This window comes from Salvelinus sp. IW2-2015, linkage group LG18 (assembly GCF_002910315.2).
Source record: "Salvelinus sp. IW2-2015 linkage group LG18, ASM291031v2, whole genome shotgun sequence".
NCBI classification, from domain to species: Eukaryota; Metazoa; Chordata; class Actinopteri; order Salmoniformes; family Salmonidae; genus Salvelinus; species Salvelinus sp. IW2-2015.
In genome coordinates this window covers 53,476,940-53,504,377 of record NC_036858.1, presented here as the reverse complement: position 1 = coordinate 53,504,377, position 27,438 = coordinate 53,476,940, and the positions used below count along the sequence as shown (strand labels likewise).

At 40.9% G+C, this 27,438-nt stretch overlaps 1 long non-coding RNA gene across 1 annotated transcript in view; it reads right to left on the bottom strand.

Moving 5' to 3' along the window:
• Positions 1-22,989: 22,989 nt before the first annotated feature.
• The window catches only part of LOC139029165 (uncharacterized), a 15,873-nt gene continuing 11,424 nt past the window's right edge, over positions 22,990-27,438 (bottom strand). The window contains exon 2 of the long non-coding RNA XR_011481451.1: positions 22,990-23,096. This is a non-coding gene — a long non-coding RNA (uncharacterized lncRNA). The remainder of the gene's footprint in view (positions 23,097-27,438) is intronic.

Genomic DNA, 27,438 nt, shown 5'->3' with positions numbered 1-27,438 from the left:
GAATGTATTTAAAATTGACTATTTTCTTATACGAACTGTAACTCAGTAAAATCATTGAAATTGTTGCATGTTGCGTTTATATTTTTGTTCAGTATAGATAATTGTCTGGTATCATGCTTAATACACCAACAGAAAATACACTTAGCAGCAAAACTTGGAGAATGAACCGAGTGCATATTCTAGACCTGAAATGTATGAAATACATATATTAAAAGTTTAAATCCTTTACCATTACAAATGTAGACATTGAGGACAGAGAAAAAAACCCAACCCCCGATTAAATGTTGGATGCCGTTAATCAGTGGTGTAAAGAACTTAAGTAAAACTACTTTAAAGTACTACTTAAGTCGTTTTTTGGGTATCTGTGCTAAACTTTACTATTTAATTTTTTACTTTTGCTTCACTGCAATCCTAAAGAAAATGATGTACTTTTTACTCCATACATTTTCCCTGACACCCAAAAGTACTCGTTACATTTTGAATGCTTAGCAGGACAGGACGATTGTCTAATTCACAGTTAACAAGAGAACATCCCTTGTCATCCCTACTGCTTCTGATCTGGCGGACTCACTAAACATATGCTTCGTTTGTAAATTATGTCTGAGTGTTGGAGCGTGCCCCTGGCTATCGGTAAATTAAAAAATAAATAGAAAATGGTGCCGTCTGGTTTGCTTAATTTGAAATTATTAATACTTTTACTTTTGATACTTATGTATATTTGAGCAATTACATTTACTTTTGATAGTTAAGTATATTTAAAACCAAATACTTTGACTTTTACTCAAGTAGGATTCTACTGGGGGACTTTCACTTTTACTTGAGTCATTTTCTATTAAGGTATCTTTACTTTTACTCAAGTATGACAATTGGTTACTTTTTCCACCACTGCGATTAAGACATACATTAGGGGAATAATAATCTTATACACTGCAAAAGGTAAATCTGATTTAGAAAATGAAATAAAAAATGAAAATGAATCACTATCTTAGATAAAGCTCATGTGTCACGACTTCCGCCGAAGTCGGTTCCTCTCCTTGTTCGGGCAGCGTTCGGCGGTCGACGTCACCGGTCTTCTAGCCATCGCCGATCCACCTTTCATTTTCCATTTGTTTTGTCTTGTTTTCCCACACACCTGGTTCACATTTCCCTCATTACTTGTTGTGTATTTAAACCCTCTGTTCCCCCCATGTCTGAGTGTGAAATTGTTTGTTGTAAGTGCTTGTGCACATTGGGACTCGTGCGCGACGGGTTTTGTACCCATATTTTGTTATTCTGGATGCCGTTGGTTTTGATAATTAAACTGCTCCAGTTATTACCCAGTTCTGCTCTCCTGCGTCTGACTTCCCTGCCATCAGTTACGCACCCCTTACACCATGAAAAATCTTTACAAGGTAATGAAGAAAATACACATTTTGAATTTAAGCAGGAATACAATATTTTACTATAACATTTACGTGGAAGAAAAATAAATAACGGCAACAGGAAAAATACAAATATAATAAAAATAATAACGATCTACAGCAATCATTTAAGTGGACCACAAAAAATATGAAATACTTAGGATGCTTAATAAGTGACAACAAACACATAAACATATCTTTATTCCATTACTCAACAATATTAAACTAGATCTAATTAAATGGAACAATCTTCCCATAAATCTTACAGGCACAATAAGCCTCTTTAGAATGGCATGGCTCAAAGTTTTTATTTATTTTTGGTAATACCAATTACTCAGTCATAACAGACTTTTTGGGGCTGATAAAAATCATAGGAAGTTGTAAAACTTTCCTTTTTATTCTTAAAGAATTATTCTCAGTCTGAAAGTGGTTTTAACCTTTGAGATTTTGAATGATATCAACTCTCAAGGCTTTTACTTGCAACATGGAACATAGTTAAATGCGCTAAGTAGGAACAATTGGTACATATTGAAGATGTTCATGCTCATCCCCATAATCTTTTTATGTGTCTATTTTCAAGGGATAAAGCTAAGAAAATGAGCAACTTCACTGGTAAGAACACTATAACAATATGGAAGAAAATGAAACGTATTCTACAAGAACCAATATCACTCACAAAAAAACAACCTTATGGAACAATCCTTGGATAGCTTTTCAGAATTCACAGATAAATTGGTCCCCAAGGAAAACTAAAGGCATAGAAACTGTAAAAGACTTGGTAATAGGAAATAGATGCATCTCAGTGACAGCTCTATAAAGCCATTTTGGAATGACCAATGTAGATAGTTTTAAATACATGCAACTTAAAAGTTACATTTCAGGAATTTCGGTTTGAAATCTTTTGGACATCAGAGCAACCTTGAGGGGATCTTATTTGAGTCAGATGTTTATGTGATAGGTAAGGGTAGCACTTAACTTGACACCCAGCGTCATAAAACTTTATGACAGGTCATAACCATGTCATATGTCATAACAGCTGACAAATTGTCATAACACTGTCATGACACCTATTTAGACCGGTTGTGACATATATTGTGTTATTTTATGGCTGGTTATGACATCTACATAAGAGAGCCAAAACCCATAACACCTACCAGATAAGGCAAACATTCCATTACACTATAGCCTACATGTCAACAGTATATTCATGTTAAATATATATTTAAAAAATGTACCATATTAAATTATCATTGTAATTGCGCACACATTGATGTCAGAGATGCACCTACGCCAATGCTCTGTTGCTGATAACTGGGATGAATGCAGGAGCAGATTTCAGGAGCAGGACAAGACACCCTCTTTTTGACAGATGACTGATATAAGGGCAGGCTCTACACCCAAACAAGGTGTACTGCGTTCATCCACCTCTGGCCTGCTCGCCTCCCTACCTCTGAGGAAGTACAGTTCCCGCTCAGCCCAGTCAAAACTGTNCTCTGTGAAGCATTGATTTGGGCTGCAATTTCTGAGGCTGGTAAATCTAATGAACTTATCCTCTGCAGCAGAGGTAACCCACTTTCAAAGTTCTTGACATTTTTCTGTATCGACTGACCTACATGTATTAAAGTAATGATGGACTGTCGTTTCTCTTTGCTTATTTGAGCAGTTCTTGCCATAATATGGACTTGGTCTTTTACCAAATAAGGCTATCTTCTGTATACCACCCCTACCTTGTCACAACACAACTGATTGGCTCAAACGCATTAAAAAGGAAATTAATTCAACAAATGAACTTTTAACAAGGCACACCTGTTAATTGAAATGCATTTAAATCAAATGTTATTTGTCACATGCGCCGAATACAACATRTGTAGTAGACCTTACAGTGAAAAACTTACAAGCCCTTAACCAACAATGCCATTTTAAGAAAAAYAAGTGTTAAAGTATTTACTAAAATAAACTAAAGTAAAAAAATAATAAYAACAAATAATTAAAGAGCAACAATAAAATWATAGTAATGAGCCTAGAAACAGGGGGTACTGGTACAGAGTCAATGTGTGGGGGCACAGGTTAGTCGAGGTAATTAAGGTAATACGCACATGTAGGTAAAGTGACTACCCATAGATAATAAATAGGATAGCAGCAGCAGAAAAATGGGRGTGGGGGGAGTGGTCAATGTAAACTGTCCAGGTAGCCTTTTGATTAGCTGTTCAGGAGTCTCATGGCTTGGGGGTGGAAGCTGTTAAGAAGCCTTTTGAATCTAGACTTGCCGCTCCGGTACGGTAGCAGAGAGAACGTGCGGTAGCAGAGAGAACAGTCTATTACTAGGGTGGCCGAGTTATTAACAATTTTTAGGGCCTTCCTCTGACACCGCCTGGTATAGAGGTCCTGGATGGCAGGAAGCTTGGCCCCAGTGATGTACTGGGCTGTACGCACTACCCTCTGTAGTGCCCTGTGGTAGGAGGCCGAGCAGTTGCCATACCAGGCAGTTATGCAACCAGTCAGGATGCTCTCGATGATGCAGTTGTAGAACTTTTTGAAGATCTGAGGACCCYCAAATCTTTTCAGTCTCCTGATGGGGAATAGGCGTTATCGTGCCCTCTTCACGACTGTCTTGCTGTGTTTGGACCATGACAGTTCCTAGATGTGGACACCAAGTAACTTGACACTCTCAAACCTGCTCCACTACAGCTACATCGATATGAATTGGGGCGTGCTAGACCCTCTTTTACCTATAGTCCACGATCATCTCCTTTGTCTTGATCACGTTGAGGGAGAGGTTGTTATCCTGGCACCACACTGCCAGGTCTCTGACCTTCTCCCTATAGGCTGTCTCATCGTTGTCGGTGAGACAGCCTACCACTGTGTGTCGCCTTAATGATGATGTTGGAGTCGTGCCTGGCCATGCAGTCATGGGTGAAGAGGGAATAMAGGAGGGGACTGAGCATGCACCCCAGTGTTGAGGATCATCGTGGCAGATGTATTGTTACCTACCCTTACCATCCGGGGGCTGTCTGTCAGGAAGTCCAGGATCCAGTTSCAGAGGGAGGTGTTTAGTCCCAGGGACCTTAGCTTAGTGATGAACTTTGAGGGCACTATGGTATTGAACGCTGAGCTGTAGTCAATGAATAGCATTCTCACGTATGTGTTCCTTTTGTCCAGATGGGGAAGAACAGTGTGGAGTGCAATAGAGATTGTGCCATCTGTGGACCTGTTAGGGTGGTATGCAAATTGGAGTGGGTCTAGGGTTTTGGTGATAATGATGTTGATGTGAGCCATGACCAACCTTTCAAAGCACTTCATGGCTACAGACGTGAGTGCTACGGGTCGGTAGTCGTTTAGGCAGGTTACCTTGGTGGTTTTGGGCACAGGGACTATGGTGGTCTGCTTGAAACATGTTGGTATTAAAGACTTGGGCAGAGAGAGGTTAAAAATGTTATTGAAGACACTTGCCAGTTGGTCAGCGCATGCTCGGAGTACATGTCCTGGTAATCAGTCTGGCCCTGCGGCCTTGTGAATGTTGACCTGTTTAAAGGTCTTACTCACATCGGCTACGGAGAGCGTTATCGCACAGTCGCCCGGAACAGCTGGTGCTCTCATGCATGCTTCAGTGTTGCTTGCCTCAAAGTGYGCACATAAGTAATTTWGCTCGTTTGGTAGGCTTGTGTCACTGGGCATCTCGCGGCTGTGCTTCCCGTTGTAGTCCGTAATAGTTTGCAAGCCCTGCCACATCCGACGAGCGTCGGAGCCGGTGTAGTACGATTCAATCTTAGTCCTGTATTGAAGCTTTGYCTGTTTGATGGTTCGTTGGAGGGCATAGTGGGATTTCYTATAAGCKTCCGGGTTAGAGACCCGCTCCTTGAAATTKGTAGCTCTACCCTTTAGCTCAGTGCGGATGTTGCCTGTAATCCATGGCTTCTGGTTGGGGTATGTACGTACAGTCACTGTGGGGACGACATCATCGATGCACTTACTGATGAAGCCAGTGAATGATGTAGTGTACTCCTTAATGCTATCGGAAGAATCCCAGAACATATTCCAGTCTGTGCTAGCAAAACAGTCCTGTAGCTTAGCATCTGTGTCATCTGACCACTTCAGTATTGAGCAAGTCACTGGTGCTTCCTGCTTTAGTTTTTCGCTTGTAAGCGGGATTCAGGAGGATAGAGTTACAGTCAGATATGCCAAATGGAGGGCGAGTGACAGCTTTGTACACGTCTCTGTGTGTGGCGTAAAGGTGGTSTAGAGTTTTATTTAATTTCTTTCTCTCTGGTTGCACATGTAATATGCTGGTAGAAATAAGATAAAATTGATTTAAGTTTCCCTGCATTAAAGTCCAAGGCCACTAGGAGCGCCGCTTCTGGATGAGCGTTTTCTTGTTTGCTTATGGCCTTATACAGCTCGTGGAGTGCAGTCTTAGTGCCGGCATCGGTTTGTGGTGGTAAATAGACAGCTACGAAAAATATAGATGAAAAGTCTCTTGGTAAATAGTGTGGTCTACAGCTTGTCATGAGATACTCTACTTCAGGCGATCAAAACCTCAAGACTTCCTTAATATTAGATTTTGTGCACCAGCTGTTATTGACAAATAGACACAGACCGCCACCCCTTGTCTTACCGAAGGCAGCTGTTCGATCTTGCCAGCTATATGGGCCATGTCCAGTGTCTAAAGTAAATCCTTCGCGTTGACTTGTTAAAGAAAAAAATCTTTGTCCAGTACGAGGTRAGTAATCACTGTCCTGATATCCAGAAGCTCTTTTCGGTCATAAGAGACGGTGGCAGAAACATTATGTACAAAATAAGTTAATGAGGACTCTGCTTCATGAAGCTGGTTGAGAGAATACCAAAAGTGTGCAAAGCTGTCATCAAGGCAAAGGGTGGCTACTTTGAAGAATCTCTAATATAAAATATATTTTGATTTGTTTAACACTTTTTTGGTTACTACATGACTCTGTATGTGTTATTTCATAGTTTTGATGTCTTCACTGTTATTCTACAATGTAGAAAATAGTAAAAAATAAAGAAAAACCTTGAATGAGTAGGTGTGTCCAAACTTTTGACTGGTACTGGTACTATATATACTAAACAAAAATATAAACGCAACGCAATGTAAAGTGTTGGTTTCATGAACGGAAATAAAAGATCCCAAAAATGTTCCTTACATCCCTGTTAGTGAGCATTTCCCCTTTGCCAAGATAATCCATCCACCTGACAGGTCTGACATATCAAGAAGCTGATTAAACAGCATGACATTACACATGTCCCAAGTTTTGAGGGAGCGTGCAATTGTTATGCTGACTGCAGGAATGTCCACCAGAGCTGTTATCCGAGAATTGAATGTTAATTGCTCTATCATAAGCCRCCTCCAATTTCGTTTTAGAGAATTTGGCAGTATGTCCAACCGGCCTCACAACAGCAGACCACAAGTAACCACAACAGCCCAGGACCTCCACATCCAGCTTCTTCACCTGCGGGGTTGTCTGAGACCAGCCACCCGGACAATTGATRAAACTGAGATGTATTTCTGCCTGTAATAAAGCCCTTTTGTGGGGGAAAAACTCATTCTGATTGGCAAGTCCTGGCTCCCTAGTGGGTGGGCCTATGCCCTCCCAGGCCCACCCATGGCTGCACCCCTGCCCAGTCATGTGAAATCCATAGATTAGGGCCTAATGAATGTATTTAAATTGACTGATTTTCTTATACGAACTGTAACTCAGTAAAATCATTGAAATTGTTGCATGTTGCGTTTATATTTTTGTTCAGTATAGATAATTGTCTGGTATCATGCTTAATACACCAACAGAAAATACACTTAGCAGCAAAACTTGGAGAATGAACCGAGTGCATATTCTAGACCTGAAATGTATGAAATACATATATTAAAAGTTTAAATCCTTTACCATTACAAATGTAGACATTGAGGACAGAGAAAACCCAACCCCCGATTAAATGTTGGATGCCGTTAATCAGTGGTGTAAAGTACTTAAGTAAAACTACTTTAAAGTACTACTTAAGTCGTTTTTTGGGTATCTGTGCTAAACTTTACTATTTAATTTTTTACTTTTGCTTCACTGCAATCCTAAGAAAATGATGTACTTTTTACTCCATACATTTTCCCTGACACCCAAAAGTACTCGTTACATTTTGAATGCTTAGCAGGACAGGACGATTGTCTAATTCACAGTTAACAAGAGAATCCCTTGTCATCCCTACTGCTTCTGATCTGGCGGACTCACTAAACATATGCTTCGTTTGTAAATTATGTCTGAGTGTTGGAGCGTGCCCCTGGCTATCGGTAATTTAAAAATAAATAGAAAATGGTGCCGTCTGGTTTGCTTAATTTGAAATTATTAATACTTTTACTTTGATACTTATGTATATTTGAGCAATTACATTTACTTTTGTAGTTAAGTATATTTAAAACCAAATACTTTGACTTTTACTCAAGTAGGATTCTACTGGGGCCTTTCACTTTTACTTGAGTCATTTTCTATTAAGGTATCTTTACTTTTACTCAAGTATGACAATTGGTTACTTTTTCCACCACTGCGATTAAGACATACATTAGGGGAATAATATCTTATACACTGCAAAAGGTAAATCTGATTTAGAAAATGAAATAAAAAATGAAAATGAATCACTATCTTAGATAAAGCTCATGTGTCACGACTTCCGCCGAAGTCGGTTCCTCTCCTTGTTCGGGCAGCGTTCGGCGGTCGACGTCACCGGTCTTCTAGCCATCGCCGATCCACCTTTCATTTTCCATTTGTTTTGTCTGTTTTCCCACACACCTGGTTCACATTTCCCTCATTACTTGTTGTGTATTTAAACCTCTGTTCCCCCCATGTCTGAGTGTGAAATTGTTTGTTGTAAGTGCTTGTGCACATTGGGACTCGTGCGCGACGGTTTTGTACCCATATTTTGTTATTCTGGATGCCGTTGGTTTTGATAATTAAACTGCTCCATTTATTACCCAGTTCTGCTCTCCTGCGTCTGACTTCCCTGCCATCAGTTACGCACCCCTTACACCATGAAAAATCTTTACAAGGTAATGAAGAAATACACATTTGAATTTAAGCAGGAATCAATATTTTACTATAACATTTACGTGGAAGAAAAATAAATAACGGCAACAGGAAAAATACAAATATAATAAAAATAATAACGATCTACAGCAATCATTTAAGTGGACCAAAAAAATATGAAATACTTAGGATGCTTAATAAGTGACAACAACACATAAACATATCTTTATTCCATTACTCAACAATATTAAACTAGATCTAATTAAATGGAACAATCTTCCCATAAATCTTACAGGCACAATAAGCCTCTTTAGAATGGCATGGCTCAAAGTTTTTATTTATTTTTGGTAATACCAATTACTCAGTCATAACAGACTTTTTGGGGCTGATAAAAATCATAGGAAGTTGTAAAACTTTCCTTTTATTTCTTAAAGAATTATTCTCAGTCTGAAAGTGGTTTTAACCTTTGAGATTTTGAATGATATCAACTCTCAAGGCTTTTACTTGCAACATGGAACATAGTTAAATGCGCTAAGTAGGAACAATTGGTACATATTGAAGATGTTCATGCTCATCCCATAATCTTTTATGTGTCTATTTTCAAGGGATAAAGCTAAGAAATGAGCAACTTCACTGGTAAGAACACTATAACAATATGGAAGAAAATGAAACGTATTCTACAAGAACCAATATCACTCACAAAACAACCTTATGGAACAATCCTTGGATAGCTTTTCAGAATTCACAGATAAATTGGTCCCCAAGGAAAACTAAAGGCATAGAAACAGTAAATGACTTGGTAACGAAAATACCTTTATTTCAATGCCAGAATTAAAAACTAATTTTGGAATGACCAATGTAGATAGTTTTAAATACATGCAACTTAAAAGTTACATTTCAGGAATTTCGGTTTGAACTTTTTTGGACATCAGAGCAACCTTGAGGGATCTTATTTGAGTCAGATGTTTATGTGATAGGTAAGGGTAGCACTTAACTTGACACCCAGCGTCATAAAACTTTATGACAGGTCATAACCATGTCATATGTCATAACAGCTGACAAATTGTCATAACACTGTCATGACACCTATTTAGACGGTTGTGACATATATTGTGTTATTTTATGGCTGGTTATGACATCTACATAAGAGAGCCAAAACCCATAACACCTACCAGATAAGGCAAACATTCCATTACACTATAGCCTACATGTCAACAGTATATTCATGTTAAATATATATTTAAAAAAATGTACCATATTAAATTATCATTGTAATTGCGCACACATTGATGTCAGAGATGCACCTACGCCAATGCCTCTGTTGCTGATAACTGGGATGAATGCAGGAGCAGATTTCAGGAGCAGGACAAGACACCCTCTTTTTGACAGATGACTGATATAAGGGAGGCTCTACACCCAAACAAGGTGTACTGCGTTCATCCACCTCTGGCCTGCTCGCCTCCCTACCTCTGAGGAAGTACAGTTCCCGCTCAGCCCAGTCAAAACTGTTCGCTGCTCTGGCACCCCAATGGTGGAACAAACTCCCTCACGACGCCAGTCAGCGGAGTCAATCACCACCTTCCGGAGACACCTGAAACCCCACCTCTTTAAGGAATACCTAGGATAGGATAAAGTAATCCTTCTTGCAAATCCATTTGCCTCATGAAACGCAACACATCTCCTTCGCATAGAGTTGATCAGGCTGTTGATTATGGCATGTGGAATGTTGTCCCAATTCTTTTCAATGGCTGTGCGAAGTTTCTGGATATTGGCGGGAACTGGAACATGCTGTTGTGCACATCGATCCAGAGCATCCCAAACAGATCAATGGGTGACATGTCTGGTGAGCATGCAGGATATGGAAGAATTAGGATTCTTCAAGGAATTGTGTACAGATCCTTGCAACATGGGGGGCTGTGCATTATGATGCTGAAACATAAGGTGACGGCGGCAAATGAATGGCACGACAATGGGCCTCAGGACCTCGTCACGGTATCGCTGTGCATTCAAATTGCCATCGATAAAATGCAATTATGTTCGTTGTCCGTAGCTCATGCTTGCCCATATGCCATACCGTAACCTCACCACCACTATGGGGCACTCTGTCCACAACGTTTACATCAGCAAACTACTCGCCCAGATGACGCCATACATGCTGTCTGCCATCTGCCCGGGTACAGTTGAAACCGAGATTCATCCGTGAAGATCACACTACGCCAGCATGCCAGTGGCCATCGAAGGTTACCATTTGCCCACTGAAGTCGGTTACGATGCCGAACTGCAGTCCAGTCAAGACCCTGGTGAGGACAACGTGCATGCAGATTAGCTTCCCTGAGACGGTTTATGACAGTTTGTGCTGAACTTTTTCAGTTGTGCACACCCACAGTTTCATCAGCTGTCCAGGTGTCTGGTCTCAGACAATCTCGCAAGGGAAGAAGCCGGATGTGTAGGTCCTGGTCTGGCGTGGTTACGCATGGTCTGCGGTTGTGGACGTATTGCCAAAATGACATTGGAGGCTTATAGTAGAGAAATGAACATTTAATTCTCTGGCAACATATGTGATGGACATTCCTGCAGTCAGCATACTAATTGCACACTCCCTCAAAACTTTAGACATCTGTGGCATTGTGTTGTGTGACAAAACTGCACATTTTAGAGTGGCCTTTTATTGTCCGCAGCACAAGGTGCACCTGTGTAATGATCATGCTGTTTAATCAGCTTCTTGATATGCCACACCTGTGAGGTGGATAGATTATATTGGCGAAGGAGTAATGCTCACTAACATTGTTGTAAACCAATTTGTGCACAAAATTTGAGAGAAATAAGCGTTATGTGCTTATGAAAAATGTTTGGGATAAAAACGAATTCAGCTAATGGAAGATGGGACTTTTTTCTGTGTAATTAACTTCAAATAACCTATCAGTTTTGTTCTCAGAACTTTAATAAATTCTCMCAGGAAAACTTTCAGGGAACTACTAACCAGGTTTCCATCCAACCTTTTTAATGAAAATAAAGTACATGTCTGATTTTAAAAAAGTCATTAGAGGTCTGATGGAAACAAAACAATGTAAAAAAAAAAAAAATGCTAGGCAAGGTAGGATATATAATATCCATGTCGAAGTAAACGTGGAGTCAGGCGATGTTGTGTGGTCCTCCAACTCTCGGGGAAGCATGCCGTTTATTAGGCTACATATTAAATAAATGTGGGTGGTGAAAGTGCAAGGTGAAGAGCTTGATGCTCCTTTGCCGTTTGACAAATACAAATAATGTCGCTCTTTTGGGCATAATCATAATCTCATAATGTAGGCTATACGTGTGCTCTAGCCAACAGCGCGCAKATACGGTAGCACTGTTGGCTAGAGCGCACGTATCAATACCAGAGTGGGCACACTGGCTATATAACGCAAACATTTGTGAGAAAACTATCAGTAGAGTTGAAAATGCAATGGAAACCYATTTAACTTAATGCAAAAGGTATTATTATGTGCAATGTGTCATCACACGCAGCCTTTATCTGCCAATTTGATGGGAAAACATCTCTGGTGGGGAAAATGCGCATATWAAAAAAAAWAATTGAAACTTGGCTACCATAAAACATTATCAAAACCTCCCTGCAACCTAAAAATGTATGTTCCCAGAACMASCRAMATTTTCACTTCTGTTCTGAGAATGTTTTTAAAAAACGTTCAGTTTTACCAGTCAGGAAACATATGGCTTCATTCCCATAAAAATGGGAAACCAAAAACGTACTTTCCCACAACTTCCCCTGGAAACAAATGTGCTTTTTCCTAGAWATGGCATTAATTTGCATTGCAGCACATTACATTTCATGGGAGAACAAAAACAAGGGTTTGGAWTTTTTTCTTATTGGTCTATTAACWAAATKTACTACTTGGTGATGCCACCAGGCAGGCCAAAACTCCATCCCACCAAAACAGCCTGAAATTTCAGGCGGTCTTGTCAAACAGCTCTTACACTAAAAGGGCCTTAATCATAATTTTCCCAATTTTACTATATTATTCAAACATCAGTGTGGAAATATATATAAATGTTTGGGGCTGCACTGGGCCCTTAAAGGTGTGAGTTGATCAGTACATCATGTTTATTTACAAAGTTAAGCCTATGATGGTATGTCTTTGAAATCATATAATGTGTTTTATAGCATAGAGACGGGTGTTATTTTATTAATCCCTTCACCATTGGGATCAGAACATGAGAGATGCTGATGCATGCATTGTCAGTGGGTCGAGGTGAGGGKTGTTTGTTAAGGTAGATGTGTCTGTATAGAATTTCAGGACAGAAGAGTGTCAAAGTAAAATATCAAAATCTTATGGTGTATTATGAAAAACACTCTGTTGCTGCAGCACATATCCAGCACTTTCGAGTCAGTTCTATCCCGCAGGCACTCCCGGGTCTTTAGCCCAGCTCTGCGACTTTGAACGGTTAAATGCAAAGCTGGAAGCCCCAATGAAATATTTATAATAAGCAGAAGAGAAGATTGCATTATGAGATCTACAGTGTGTTGGACTGAAAGTGGGTATCCAGCTTTGAAACAGATGATAGGGGAGAGGAAATTAAGTTATGTTTAATTACCTTGTTTTTATWCACCAGTAACCTTGAGAAGGGGTGGGCTCTGTACATAAGGCTATTAACTAATAAGTTCCTGCGATGCGATTTGTCTGTAAGTAGCAAACGTTTTGTATTGGATTTTAGAYAGAGCAGACAGTATGGGTCATGTCCTTTTGGATTCAATAAAATATTGTACACACTGCTAAGACCCCACTTTAGAGAGTTAAAAGACAGATTCTTCCAGTGTCGAGGACTGTATTCATTAAACACTTTGGTTCAACTTGTTCTCAAAAATGGACTTTGAAAGTTTCTGTTACATGACACTACATACAGTATATAGTCTCAKGGTTCCAAGGGAACTAGTCTACACAGGCTATTCAAAAATAAATCTAAGGCCTTACTGTATGAAAACTGGTAAATGGATTCCTATTTCCCACAAATTATCTTCAACTGCTTCCAGAAAATATATTTAGATTCATGATTTCAATAAAGTAATGATAAGTATTCAACTAAATTAACCCTACAGGTGGCTCTTATATAACTCAGTTACCGCCTTTGATTTAACAGGGCACTGTAATAATATGATGTAGATTAGATGACTGTTATACTACTAAGTTGTGGTGTCCGTTATTTGAAAGAGAGTTGGGTCTGGTCAATATTATGTTTCGCTAGAAAGAGCTGTCAAAAATGTCAGATGCTTCAATTCCATCATCAGCTGTTAAAAAGTCCTGTTGCTTTAATATTTTCTCCCATGAAGCCACAGTAATATTTACTGACAAGTGCKCCGAGGAACAAACCTATAAAAATATGTTTACTTTAAGAAAGTGATTCTTCAAGAAATGTGATGCGGTATCAAATCAAATGCTTGAATCATACTGGCATGACACATAACCTGTATTGTAAAGCAAATCAGTACCAATACACGTGACAAGTACAAGCATGTCAACATAATGGGGCAGTTTCCTGTACACAGATTAAGCCTAGTTCTGGACTAACAAGCAAACTCAATGGAGACTCCATTAAGAATGTTTTTTAGTAAAGCTTAATCTGTGTCTGAGAAACTGCCGCTTTGTGTATAACATACATCAATCTTATACCCATGTAACAGGATTGGTTATGTTGCCACTTGCCACTGCATAAATATCTGTATTATTGGACTCTACAAGGTTTCGAAAGCGTTCCACAGGGATGCTGGCCCATGTTGACTGAAATTCTTCCCACAGTTGTGTCAAGTTAGCTGGATGTCCTTTGGGTGGTGGACCATTCTTGATACACACAAGAAACTGTGTGTATCCAAGCAGCATTTCAGTTCTTGATACAAACYGGTKCACCTGGYATCTACTACCATACCCCGTTCAAAGGCACTGAAATATTTTGTCTTCTCCATTCACCCTCTGAATGACACACAAAATCCATGTCTTAATTGTCTCAAGGCTTAAAAATCCTTATTTAACCTCTCCTCCCATTCATCTACACTGTTTGAAGTGGAATTAACAAGTGACATCAATAAGGGATCAAAGCTTTCACCTGGTCCGTCTATGTCATTGAAAGAGCAGGTGTCCTTAATGTGTGTGTAAGGTACCTGTTAGATTTTGGGGGCTTCCTGGGATGTGCTTTTGAATGTAAGAGCGAGTTAGCTGGCATGCGCTAATTGTAGTGGTCCCTGCTAATTCACAATTACTTCCATGCTCACAGACAAAYYTACAGCCATCAACATCCWGTTGTCCTGCACATCTAATGTGCTTTCTTGTGTCTATCGTCAGGTACTTACATTTATTGTATTTTGTACAATTTGTCATTGTTAAGATGTTTGATTACAAAATACCCAGTCTGATATTGACATGCAAGCGACAAATCATAAATCTACAGCCATCAACATACTGTTGTCCTACACATCTAATGTGCTTCCTTCTGTCTATCGTCAGAATAAACACCAACTGGGACCACTGGCTGGGCAGTCCTTTCTTCAAAAACACAAMGCAAGAGAGTTACAAACAAAGTACAATCACATCTGTTACAGTTACACCCACATTTTTGTTACTGAATGTTGATGGTTCACAGTATCTAACGGTATTGTTTTTTCACATTCTTGATATTGTTATGATGTTTCACGCTGTTTAAGGAAAGATCATGCATATCATTTTCCCCCGTACCTTGATAAGTTTGAGATGCATCTTCTGTGAATTAATTTACTCAGCTGGTTGCATCTAGATGAAAAAGGCTATGGAGTCMAATTGCTTGTGGATCAAGAGCCAGCTKCCTTTGTTTCTACATGACTGGACAAGTAAAGAAAGTTTTTAAAAATTCTCCCTGATTTAACCTCTGTTGGTTTATCCAGCACCCACCTCCCTAGCATTCTTTACTAATTCCATTGTGCAGACATGAAGCAAAGCATGAGAAATGAGCATCAAGCATTTCTCATAAAAATGGTTAAAACATTTTTTTTATCCAGGAGTACCACAGTATGGCAATGCATTTTCCCACTGTTCATTGATCTTTGAACTTTCAAAGAAATACAACTAATATTTTCCCTTTTCTAATGACCAATGCATACTGGATATTTTCACATGACCACACACGTGCAAACATACAGTGCATTCGGAAAGTATTCAGATCCYTTGATTTTTTCCACATTTTGTTACGTTACAGCCTTATTAATCTAAAATGTATTAAATGTTTGTTTTTTCCTCATCAATCTACACACAATACTCCATATAATACTGAAATATCACATTTACTTAAGTATTCAGACCCTTTACTCAGTACTTTGTTGAAGCACCTTTGGCAGCGGTTACAGCCTCAAGTATTCTTGGGGATGACGCTACAAGCTTGACACACCTGTATTTGGAGAGKTTCTCACATTCTTCTCTGCAGTTTCTTTCAAGCTTTGTCAGGTTGGATGGGGAGCCTCACGGCACAGCTATTTTTAGGTCAATCCAGAGATGTTTGATCATGTTCAAGTCCCGGCTCTGGCTGGGCCACTCAAGGACATTGAGAGACTTGTCCCAAAGCCACTCCTGCTTTGTCTTGGCTGTGTGCTTAGGGTCATTGTCCTGTTGAAAGGTGAACCTTCGCCCCAGTCTGAGGTCCTGAGCACTCTTGAGAAGGTTTTCATCAAGGATCTCTATGTWCTTTGCTCCATTCATCTTTTCCTCGATCCTGACTAGTCTCCCAGTCCCTGCCACTGAAAAACATCCTCACAGCATGATGRTGCCACCACCATGCTTCAMCGTAGGGATGGTGTCAGGTTTCCTCCAGACGTGCCGCTTGGCATTCAGGCCAAAGAGTTCAATYTTGGTTTCATAAGACCAGAGAATCTTGTGTCTCACGGTCTGAGAGTCTTTTAGATGCCTTTTGGCAAACTCCAAGTGGGCTGTCATGTGCCTTTTACTGAGGAGTGGCTTCCGTCTGGCCACTCTACCATAAAGACCTGATTGGTGGAGTGCTGCAGTGATGATTGTCCTTCTGGAAGGTTTTCCCATCTCTACAGAGGAACCATCGGGTTCTTGGTCACCTCCCTGGCCAAGGCCCTTCTCCCCCGATTGTTACGGGTGTCGTCCTCCTCTTCCTCGGAAGAGGAGAGGAGAGAAGGATCGGTGGACCAATATGCAGCGAGGTAATTAGACATAAATGATATTTATTGAAACACGAAGACGAAATACGAAAACACTTGGAAATTACAAAATAACAAACACGACGTAGACAGACCTAAACTACGAACTTACATGAAACGAAGAACACATGAACAGGAACGACCGAGACRAGACAGTACCGTGTGGTGCAACAAACACAGACACAGCGACAATCACCCACAAACAACCAGTGAGAACAACCTACCTTAATATGACTCTCAATTAGAGGAAAACGCAAAACACCTGCCTCTAATTAAGAGCCATACCAGGCAACCCAAAACCAACATAGAAACAGCAAACATAGACTGCCCACCCAAAACTCACGCCCTGACCATCACACACATACAAAACAACAGAAAACAGGTCAGGAACGTGACACCGATTGCTCAGTTTGGCCGGGTGGCCAGCTCTAGGAAGAGTCTTGGTGGTTCCAAACTTCTTCCATTTAAGAATGACAGAGGTCACTGTGTTCTGGGGACCTTCAATGCTGCAGAAATGTTTTTGTACCCTTCCCCAGATCTATGCCTCGACACAATCATATCTCGGAGCTCTACAGACAATTGCTCTGATGTGCACTGTCAACTGTGGGACCTTATATAGACAGGTGTGTGCYTTTCCAAATCATGTCCAATCAATTGAATTTACCACAGGTGTACTCCAATSAARTTGTAGAAASATCTCAAGGATGATCAATGGAAACAGGATGCACCTGAGCTCAATTTCGAGTCTCAAAGCAAAGGTTCTGAATACCTATGTAAATAAGGTTTTATATTTTAATTTTTAATACATTTGCAAAATTTTCTAAAAAACATTTGTTTCTTTGTCATTATGGGGTATTGTGTGTAGATTGATGAGAAAACATTCTTTTTTAATCCATTTTAKAATAATGCTGTACGTAAACAAATGGCAAGGGGTCTGAATATTTTCCCAACATACATACACGCTCAAAGACAACATTGGGAATCAAGTCTAACTTCACAGTTCTACTTTTATTATGGCCGCTGAGACAAAAACACCAATAAGATTCCATCAGAAACTGTCCAGAGGGAAAGATTTAGGGAAAAAATGCACCTGACCTACCATGTGCAATGTTGCTTACCCAATAGAAATTCACTAAAATCAAAGATTTGGCAAATTACGCACATTAGGTTACACATCAAACATATTAAGACAAATGACAGACAGTAGCCTACAAGTAGCAAGTTGATTTCAATTGATTGAACATTAAATGTATTTAAATATGATTGAAATAGGACTATATCCTACTGTTTATATCTGAATGCAGTCATCTTGGTTTTAATTTGAAGCATTTTATATTTGAAGCTTGTTTGTATCAATTGCAAAGACATTGGCAACTTATATGTATTTGTAGTCAACTTTGTTCTGAAGTTATCAGCGGTCACAGAGACACAATAAACCATGTGATTCTATTTTTAACAGAAATCTCCACTAGTGTGCAACTGCAGCCCGCAAATCGGGGCATTCCTGCTTCTGCACGAATGCCCCCCCTCGAGCATTCTGTTGGTTCTTTCATGAACACCCCTGCTCGAGCATCCCATTGGTTCCCGACCGTTGCACTCTATTACCAGACTCTTTGAAGAGAAACTCAGATGGTGCAAAGACGAAGAAGAGAACAGGACAGATAAATAGATGACACATGGTGACTCCTTCGTGACTCCATGGTGACACATCAAAATATATATATATACAAACATCTGTTTATTTCACCTTATGTGGACTTTAAATGATTGTGCCTCTTTATGTGTGAGGAGAACAACTCTCTGGGAGCATCTGTGGGAGGAAGTCCAAACGCATCACATCATATTCATCCGTTATTAAATTCATTTTATAGGCTACAATATGGAATTATGGAAGTACTTAAGGCTACAGAAAATTCAAAATTACAGTATCTTCCCTAGTTATTTTTCCTGTCTCTTACCTAAATGTTGCTTCAAAGATAGGTAGCTACCTAAAATGTGGGATGTTAAACAGTGCTGCAGAGTATAGGTGATTGAATCAGTCAACAGGCACACTGAACATAAGCTTTGGCCTAAACACACCAAGGAAAGAGTTTGAAAGTAGAGGATTTTTTAATCTGTCCCCATCAAGATTCTATATTGTATCACACTCAAGCCTGGGCTTGTGGGCATGCTCTGCAGCATTCTCCAGGAGGTCTCAGGGGTCAGGCTAACAGTGAGTCAGTGCTGCTGTGCATCGACAGTAGAGATCTCACTCTGCACAGCTGCTACTTGCCATGAGCTGCTGTTGGTTGCTTACAGTAGTGTTTTTCTACAGTAAATCTGTGTAATTCTATTTTTACACAAGTGAGGCTACTCAATAAACTTCAATGCATATTGTATGGAAACGTTCAAGTTACGCATACATAGCTCAAGATACAGTATAGGAAGTGCCCTAAAGGAAGTCAAGTGGAACATTATTCAACAATTTCACAGAACACTACAACATTGAACTCTGTTCATTTCCCACCTTGACAATGAGTCTGCTTGTCCAAGCTCAACCACGCTCAACAACCATGCTCAGACTAGATTGATAGAAGTTGCTTGSTTTCTGACTTTTTATGACATACAGTATCTGGGTTGGAAGGAACTAAGGTGTGTGGACTGTAGAGCGCTGTGGTCTAGAATGCATCAATCTGTCTCTTAATTTATTGTTTCCCTCCTATCAACCGGAGCTTTTTGTGTTTGTTATGAGCCCTTGAACTCAGGGGGACATGTGAACTTGAGCTGGCTGTTTGAGTTGCCTAAAGCTATTCTACATGATTCTGAGCATGTATTGAATCTATGGAACACCTCTACAGGTAGGGCTGTAGGTCCATCCTCTGAATCCACACTTTTATTTTTTGAACAGATAGCCATGGCCTAGAGCTAGAAACAGAAGTGCTTTTGAGAAAAGCAATCACACAATTGAAATATAGTCTGAATATATACATTTGAATATCCGTCAATCAATTCAACAGTATTCAGTTAAAGAGGACAAACATGGCTATTTCTAAATGGGTTTTGGGGACTTAGAATTAAAGACAATATGTAAAAAGAAAATGTCAATGTGCCTATCCTATGTCAAGAGGAATTTATGTGATGAGATGTGTTGTGACACATGGAAACCCTAAAGAKCACCTTTTGGAACTGAACCAAATTATGATTTTTTTCCCTGTCTATCTCATTACGTCTGACAGCTTGGACACAGTGGTCAGGCATATCAATAATTAATCATTGGCATGCATAWGTGGTGGAGGAATTGTGGACAGCTGTGAGGGACCTCCAGACAGAGCCCCACTGAAGAAAAGATAATCTGCTACAGGGGCAGCACAGTGAGGGAGTGAGCCTTTCATCCTCTCTTGCTCTCCCTGGCCTGACCATTGGTAGTGATTCAATATGTCTCAATTACAGCTATGACAATGTGCAACTGTTGAGCACAGTTAGTACATGCACTGCTGTTTTATTAACATTGCCAAGTAAAGGTAGGTTGTATATGTGTCCCCTATCCATATTCTTTCCTACGCTAGAACCCTATATGGAGGACATCCATTCATCCAAAATACAGGGATCTGACGAGAACTACATCTAAGCATGATGCTTCTCATTCTTGAGCTCTGTTGCACCGCTAGAATTAGTTGCAATTACCTACAAAAATTCATAGATGACAGACACAGTGAAACAAAGCACACTTAGGGGTAGGCGTAAATGTTTTGAGAACACTCATTTTTATTTAATTGGGAAAGACTTTGGGTCTGATAGGCAGCCGAGGCTCCAGAACAGGAGGATCCACTACGGGAGAGTTAATTATTTAAATAGTATTGATCTATCTAGCTAGCCAGCTCTAAATATCTGCTGTCAGAGAAACCCAGACCTAGTCAACATCACTATRAACTTCAAAGCTATCTTTGTGTGTGTGTTGGAGTGTTTTTATGGGTGAGTGTGTAGAACCCTGTGAGTGTGCATAATAAAAAGAAATACAAGGGTCAGCTCAGATAGTTTGTGTAGCCATTTTGTTAGCTATTTAGCAGTCTTATARCTTGGGGATAGAAGCTGTTCAGGAGCCTGTTGGTGTCAGACTTGATGCACCAGTACCGCTTACCGTGCGGAAGCAGATAGAACAGTCTGGCTGGAGTCTGTAACGATTTTCCGGTCCTTCCCTTCACATCGCCTGATATAGAGGTCCTGGATGGCATGGAGCTCGGCCTACCCTCACCACCATTGTTCGGCCTGTCAGGAAGTCCATGATCCAGTTGCAGAGTGAGATGTTCAGTCCCAGAGTCCTAAGCTTGGTGACGAGCTTGGAGGGGACAATGGTGATGAACGCTGAGCTGTAGTGAATAAACAGCATTCTCACAGGTATTTCTATTATGAAGACAGGGCACTCAAGCCACGGCGTGTTCTCCCCGCTTCCATCACTCAAAGGCGGGCAATATAAGAGCATCATGGCAAAAACTGACAGACTGGCCAATAGTTTCTACCCCCAGACCATCAGGCTGCAGAACAGCCACCACTAGTCAGCTACCTGCTCCCCTTTCCCCCTCCTGTCCTCCAGGCTTCCTACCCCTCCCCCACCCTCCTGCTATCCCCCTATGGTCATTTTACCCCCCCCCACCCCCCTTCTCAATGGACATTTTCCCTGCCCCCACCCCCAATGGACATTTGTCATTGTTACAGTTGTAAATATGTACAATGCCAGTCAAAAGTTTGGACACACCTACTCATTCAAGAGTTTTGCTTTATTTTTACTATTTTCTACATTGTAGTATAATAGTGAAGACATCAAAACTATGAAAAAACACATATGGAATCATGAAGTAACCAAAAAAGTCTGAAACAAATCAAAATATATTTTGTATTAGAGATTCTTCAAAGTAGCCACCCTTTGCMTTGATGACAGCTTTGCTGTGAATGAGTAGGTGTGTCCAAACTTTTGACTGGTACTGTATATATTATTATTTGTATTTGTATAATTGTGTCATTCACTTCGCTTTGAACTGTACCGTTGGAGCTTAAGAATGTAACTGTACCCTSCAATTACATCTGCAACCCTGTGCATGTGACTAATAAACTCTAAATACTGTTTTGGTCCCATACCTMCCACACTCGAACAGCGTGAAGCAAACCCATGCACGTGAATAGATACTGTCTGTGACTGTGTGGGAGCGAAGTCTTGCATCTCAATCATCGCAATATTTGTGGTGCTGCTCGTGGCAATGACATTTTGCTGAGTCTACCTTAAAATGTTCAATGTTCATTTGTGTATGAAAATCATGGATAGGCTATGTTCATATTCTGTAAAAAAATATATGTCCACCATATATTCGTTTTCTGTAGGAAAATAAATAAACATTTTATGCCAATATCAATATCAGCTCAAGCAATTATATTACCATACCATCTTGACCAACATGGCCAGTTAAAGCATATTTCCACCAGCTTAGCCAAGCTATGATCTACCAGCTCAACCATGTTTCCACCAGCTTGAAGCTAGTCTTCCATCAACTGACCAGCTCAGGGGTTAAACTGGATTTTCCAGCAGGAAGACAAAGTCTTCGTAAAAACTGTGAGCCAGATAGCTCTGGTACACATGCAGAAGTTGCAGACCTTTGTCCAAGGATCCATTTAAGGTCTGTCCTCCTTTTGTTCCCATTCTCCAAGTGCACATCTTTGGGGGAGAAGCATGAATGATACCCTCTTTGGAATCCACTTGTTCAAAAAGTGACTGAGCACAGAGTGGCTGTGTCTAATGCTGGTGAGAGTACAGCTGTGCAGGAGAGCATTGGGCTGATGGCAAGAGCATTCTCTTGTTGCTTTGTTCACTGTTAAATTGGGTCTGATGTTTGTTTTCCCTCTTTCTGTCTCCTTTGCCAACTATGTGGTGGAGTGARAAAAGCAAACAGTGGTCCCGTTCCTCCTTTTATATTAGTCCTGGAGCCATCCMCCTAAGTACCAGTGTCAAGCTGTCTCAGTGCAGCTGGGCCCAGTGCATCTGCTCTCTGGTATTGTAACGCCACCTCTCCCTAGAATGAATTGGAATAAAGGTAGATGCCAATACACACCGACACGTACAGGAAAGCTGTCACRACTTCCACCGAAGTCGGTCCCTCACCTTGTTCGGGCGGCGTTCAGYGGTCGACGTCACCGGTCTTCTAGCCATCGCTGATCCACCTTTCATTTTACATTTGTTTTGTCTTTGTTTTATACACACCTGGTTTCATTCCCCAATTACATGTTCATGTATTTACCCTCTGTTTCCCCCATGTTTTTGTGCGGGATTGTTTCTATGTTCATTCGGTAGGTTATGGCTGGATTTCGACGGGTGCTGTTTTCACCCGTGCGTAATTGATTACCGTTTATTGTTGGTCAAGTGTATTGTTACCTTGTGCCTTTATTTTGAGTAAAGTACGTTGCTCACTCATTCTGCTCTCCTGCGCCTGACTTCATGCACCAGCTACACCCACCTTCTGACAAAAGCAGCTGCCAAATTTTGAGAATTCTAGCTTCAGAGCTTAATCAAAGGCGTCAGAAATTAAAGGTATTGTAGCCTCAATGCAAAATAACCACAGGTCTTGCTCTGAAAATGTCCCAGTATATCTATGAATAAAGGACAAATTAGAGCCATATTTGTATGAAAGTTTGATCATGGACAATGCCAACCCACTGGGCAAAAACTGGTCTGAATCAAGTAATTTCAACCAAAAAATCTATGTGACGTTGATTCAACGTGGAAAACTGATTGGATTTGCAAAAAGTAATCAACATAAGGGACTTTTTTCACACAACTTTGAACCTAAATCCAATGACATGGTGACACTTTTTGTTGATTTCATGTTGAACTCACATTAGTTGACAACTCAACCAAAACTAGACATTGAACTGATGCCTCTGCCTAGTGGGATGCATTGTTTATAAAGGTAGATAACTATTTGTGATACAGACAGACAGACAGACAGACAGACAGACAGACAGACAGACAGACAGACAGACAGATGCTGAAAAATCTATTTCTCCTCGCAAATTGCAAGCCTCACAAGTGGCAAATCTCTTTACCATACTCTCTGTGGGCCTATTTCWTTATTAGGATCCCCATTAGCTTTTACAGAAGCAGCAGCTACTCTTCCTGGGGTCCACAAAAACAACTAAAGATGACAAGTAACAAAACACTGATACACTGATAGTCAAAGACAGTCACACAAATGTAAAATACAACGATATACAAACAATACAACWAAAAAATTATGTATGTTAGAATGTGTGCGTGTGTTAGTGTCTGTCCCCTCACAGTCCCTGCTGTTCCATGAGATGTTGTTTAATTGGTTTTGTAAAGGTAATTTTGCTGTTTGCTTGAGTAATTGGAAATGGGAGTTCCATGCGATCATGGTATAATACAGTGCGTTTACGTGAATTCGTTTTGAAATTGGGGACTGTAACTAGACCTCAGGTGGCATGTCTTGTGGGGTATGTATGGGTGTCTGAAATCATATTTTTCTAACAGACATACCCCTCCCCAATTTCACAACATCTTTGTCAATGTGACTTTTTATTTAACATTTTGACAGGGAGTCAATGCTGAGACCAAGGTCTCTTTTCCAGATGAGCCCTGTACAGCACCACAACACACATCAAAATACAATAAACACATTAAGCTACACATTCATATACTCAATAAAATACATGTTATGATACACAACAATACATGAAAAGCAAAACACAATCATAAAAAACAGACACATTCTTCAGTAAAAAGGTCCCCTAGAAACTGTCTGAAATGCCCTAGACACCAATTCCTCCMATTTTTAAGTGCATTGTAGATCATTCCACATGTTTGTTCGTATCCCCCAGGGCAATTGAACTTATCCCAGAGGCTGCTCCGAGACGCCAACGGTGGAGAAGAGGTATTCGGAGTGGACTTCTAGTCCGACTCARGAGGCGAGCACAGCATCCACCACTTCGAGTATATTACTTGCTAATGTTCAGTCTCTGGACATTAAAATAGACGAGCTCAGAGCGAGGATCTCCTTCCAACGAGACATCAGGGACTGTAACATACAATGGAATCATGGCTCTCTTGGGATATACTGTCCCTGTAAATAYAGCCAGCTGGGTTCTCAGTTCATCGCGCAGACAGAAATAAAGAACTCTCCGCGAAGAAGAAAGGCAGGGGGGGTATATTTCATGATTCATGATTACTCATGGTGTGATTGTGATAATATACAGGAATTAAAGTCCCTTTGTTCACCTGACCTAGAACACCTCACAATCAAAWGGTGACTGTATTACCTCCCAAGATAATTATTTTCGGTTATAGTCACAGCCGTGTATATTCTCCATCAAGCTGATACCATGGTCGKCCCTCAAGGAACTACACTGGACTTTATGCAAACTGGAAATCACATATCATGAGGTCGCATTTATAGCTGGGGATTTTAACAAAGCAAATTAAGGAAGACGCTACCAAAGTTCTATCAACACATTGACTGTAGTACTCGCTTAGGAAAAACACTAGACCACTGCTACTTGCCTTTTCAAGATGGCTACAAGGCCCTCCTCCGCCCTCCCTTCGGCAAATCAGATCACGACTCCATTTTGCTCCTCCATTCCTATTGGCAGAAACTCAAACAGGAAGTACCCGTGCTAAGGTCTATTCAACAATGGTCTGACCAATCGGAATCCATGCTTCAAGATTGTTTTGATCATGCGGACTGGGATATGTTCCGGGTAGCCTCTGAGAATAACATTGACGCTTACACGGACACGGTGACTGAGTTCATCAGGAAGTGTATAGGGGATGTTGTTCCCACGGTGACTATTAAAACCTACCCATACCAGAAACCGTGGATAGATGGCAGCATTCACACAAAACTGAAAGCGTGAACCATCACATTTAACCATGGCAAGGTGACTGGGAATATGGTTGAATACAAACAGTGTAGTTATTCCCTCTGTAACGTAATCAAACAGGCAAAAAGTCAGTATAGAGTCAGTATAGAGGAGTCTAGTGGAGTCGCAATTCAACGGCTCAGACATGAGACGTATGTGGCATGGTCTACAGACAATCACGGATTACAAAGGGAAACCCATCCACATCGCAGACACTGACATCTTACTCCCAGACAAGCTAAACACCTTCTTCTCCCGCTTTGAGGCTAACACAGTGCCACTGACGTGGCCTGCTCCCAAGGACTGTGGTCTCTCGCTCTTCTTCCAATGTGAGTAAGACATTTAAGCGTGTTAACCCTCGCAAGGCTGCATCCTCAGAGCATGCACAGACCAGCTGGCTGGAGTGTTTGCGGACATATTCAAGCTCTCCCTATCCCAGTCTGCTGTCCACACTTTCTTCAAGATGTCCACCATTGTTCTTATACCCAAGAAAGCAAAGGTAACTGAACTAAATGACAATGGCCCCGTAGCACTCACTTCTGTCATCATGAAGTGCTTTGAGAGGCTAGTTAAGGATCATATTGTAGCGGTATTAATTAGAGAAAGGTAAAGAAGATTTTGTTCGGGCGCCAGGCAGGTATTAACCCTGCCGAAAGGAAAATAGTAGAACAGTGAGAGTACCACTACCAGACCCACACACATCAACAGAAGAGACTGCCTAGAGTGTAGCCTGTTGACCAGATAGCGGATAGAAAAAAAGAATACACACCCTATAGATCCCACATCACATCACAGTCCTTCCACAATTCTTGGTAACCCCACCAAGCATACCTCATATAACAATAATGGCAGAGCAAATAAACAGCAACTTCATACAATAACGAATGAACCCAGTCATCACACAGAGGATTTGCAAGAGTTTGTATTCTCTTCCAGGGAAGGAGTGCAGAGGGTATGAATTTGTGGTATTCATATACACACTAGTCCAGCTCCAATGAAACTTCAATGCATTTATGAAAATAGAGTCGGTGCAGTGTAAAGCACTGGACAATAGCGGGAAGAGAAAGAGAGAAAGGGAACAAGAGAGGTCTTAGCTGTGGTCTTGAGGTTGCAGGTGTACGGTCTGACTGTCCGATGGAGTGTTGGGTTGTAGTTGAACGCTTCGCAACAATGTTGCTACTAATCCCTTTGATCCATAACCGTCGCGGTCCCACATGAGAACAACCACGTCGTCGAGCGATCACACCGAGGATTGTTCCAAACACTGTACAACCACANACATGAGAACAACCACGTCGTCGAGCGATCACACCGAGGATTGTTCCAAACACTGTACAACCACAGACGCTGAAGACAAACAAAAACCTCTGCAGCCTAACCGTYGCGGTCCCAAATGAGAACRACCACRTCGTCGAGCGATCACACCGAGGATTGTTCCAAAAACTGTACAACCACATACGCTGAAGATAAACAAACAAACTCTGCAGCATAACACACACAACCAAAACTGTCGCGCCAATCAATAGCTCCTCCCCAAAGAGCTGAACGAGCTCTTTTATTTCCTCCTTTCTACTGCTCATGCGCTCTTAAAGTGGCAGCGCACGGTGAAGGCTCCGTGCAGGATTTCGCCACAATATCACCTCTACCTTACCTGACACCCTAGACCCACCTAGACCCAATTTGCTTACTGCCCTAATAGATCCACTGCCCTATCCCATCTGGACAAGAGGAATACCTACGTCAGAATGCTGTTCATTCACTATAGCTAAGCCTTCAAAAATAGTACCCTCCAAGCTCATCATTAAGCTCGGGGCCCTGGGACTGAATCCCGCCCTGTGAAACTGGGTCCTGGACTTCCTGAAGGTCCGCCCCCATGTGGTGAAGGCAGGAAACAACACCTCCACTTCGCAACACAGGGGCCCCACAGCCCCCTCTTGTA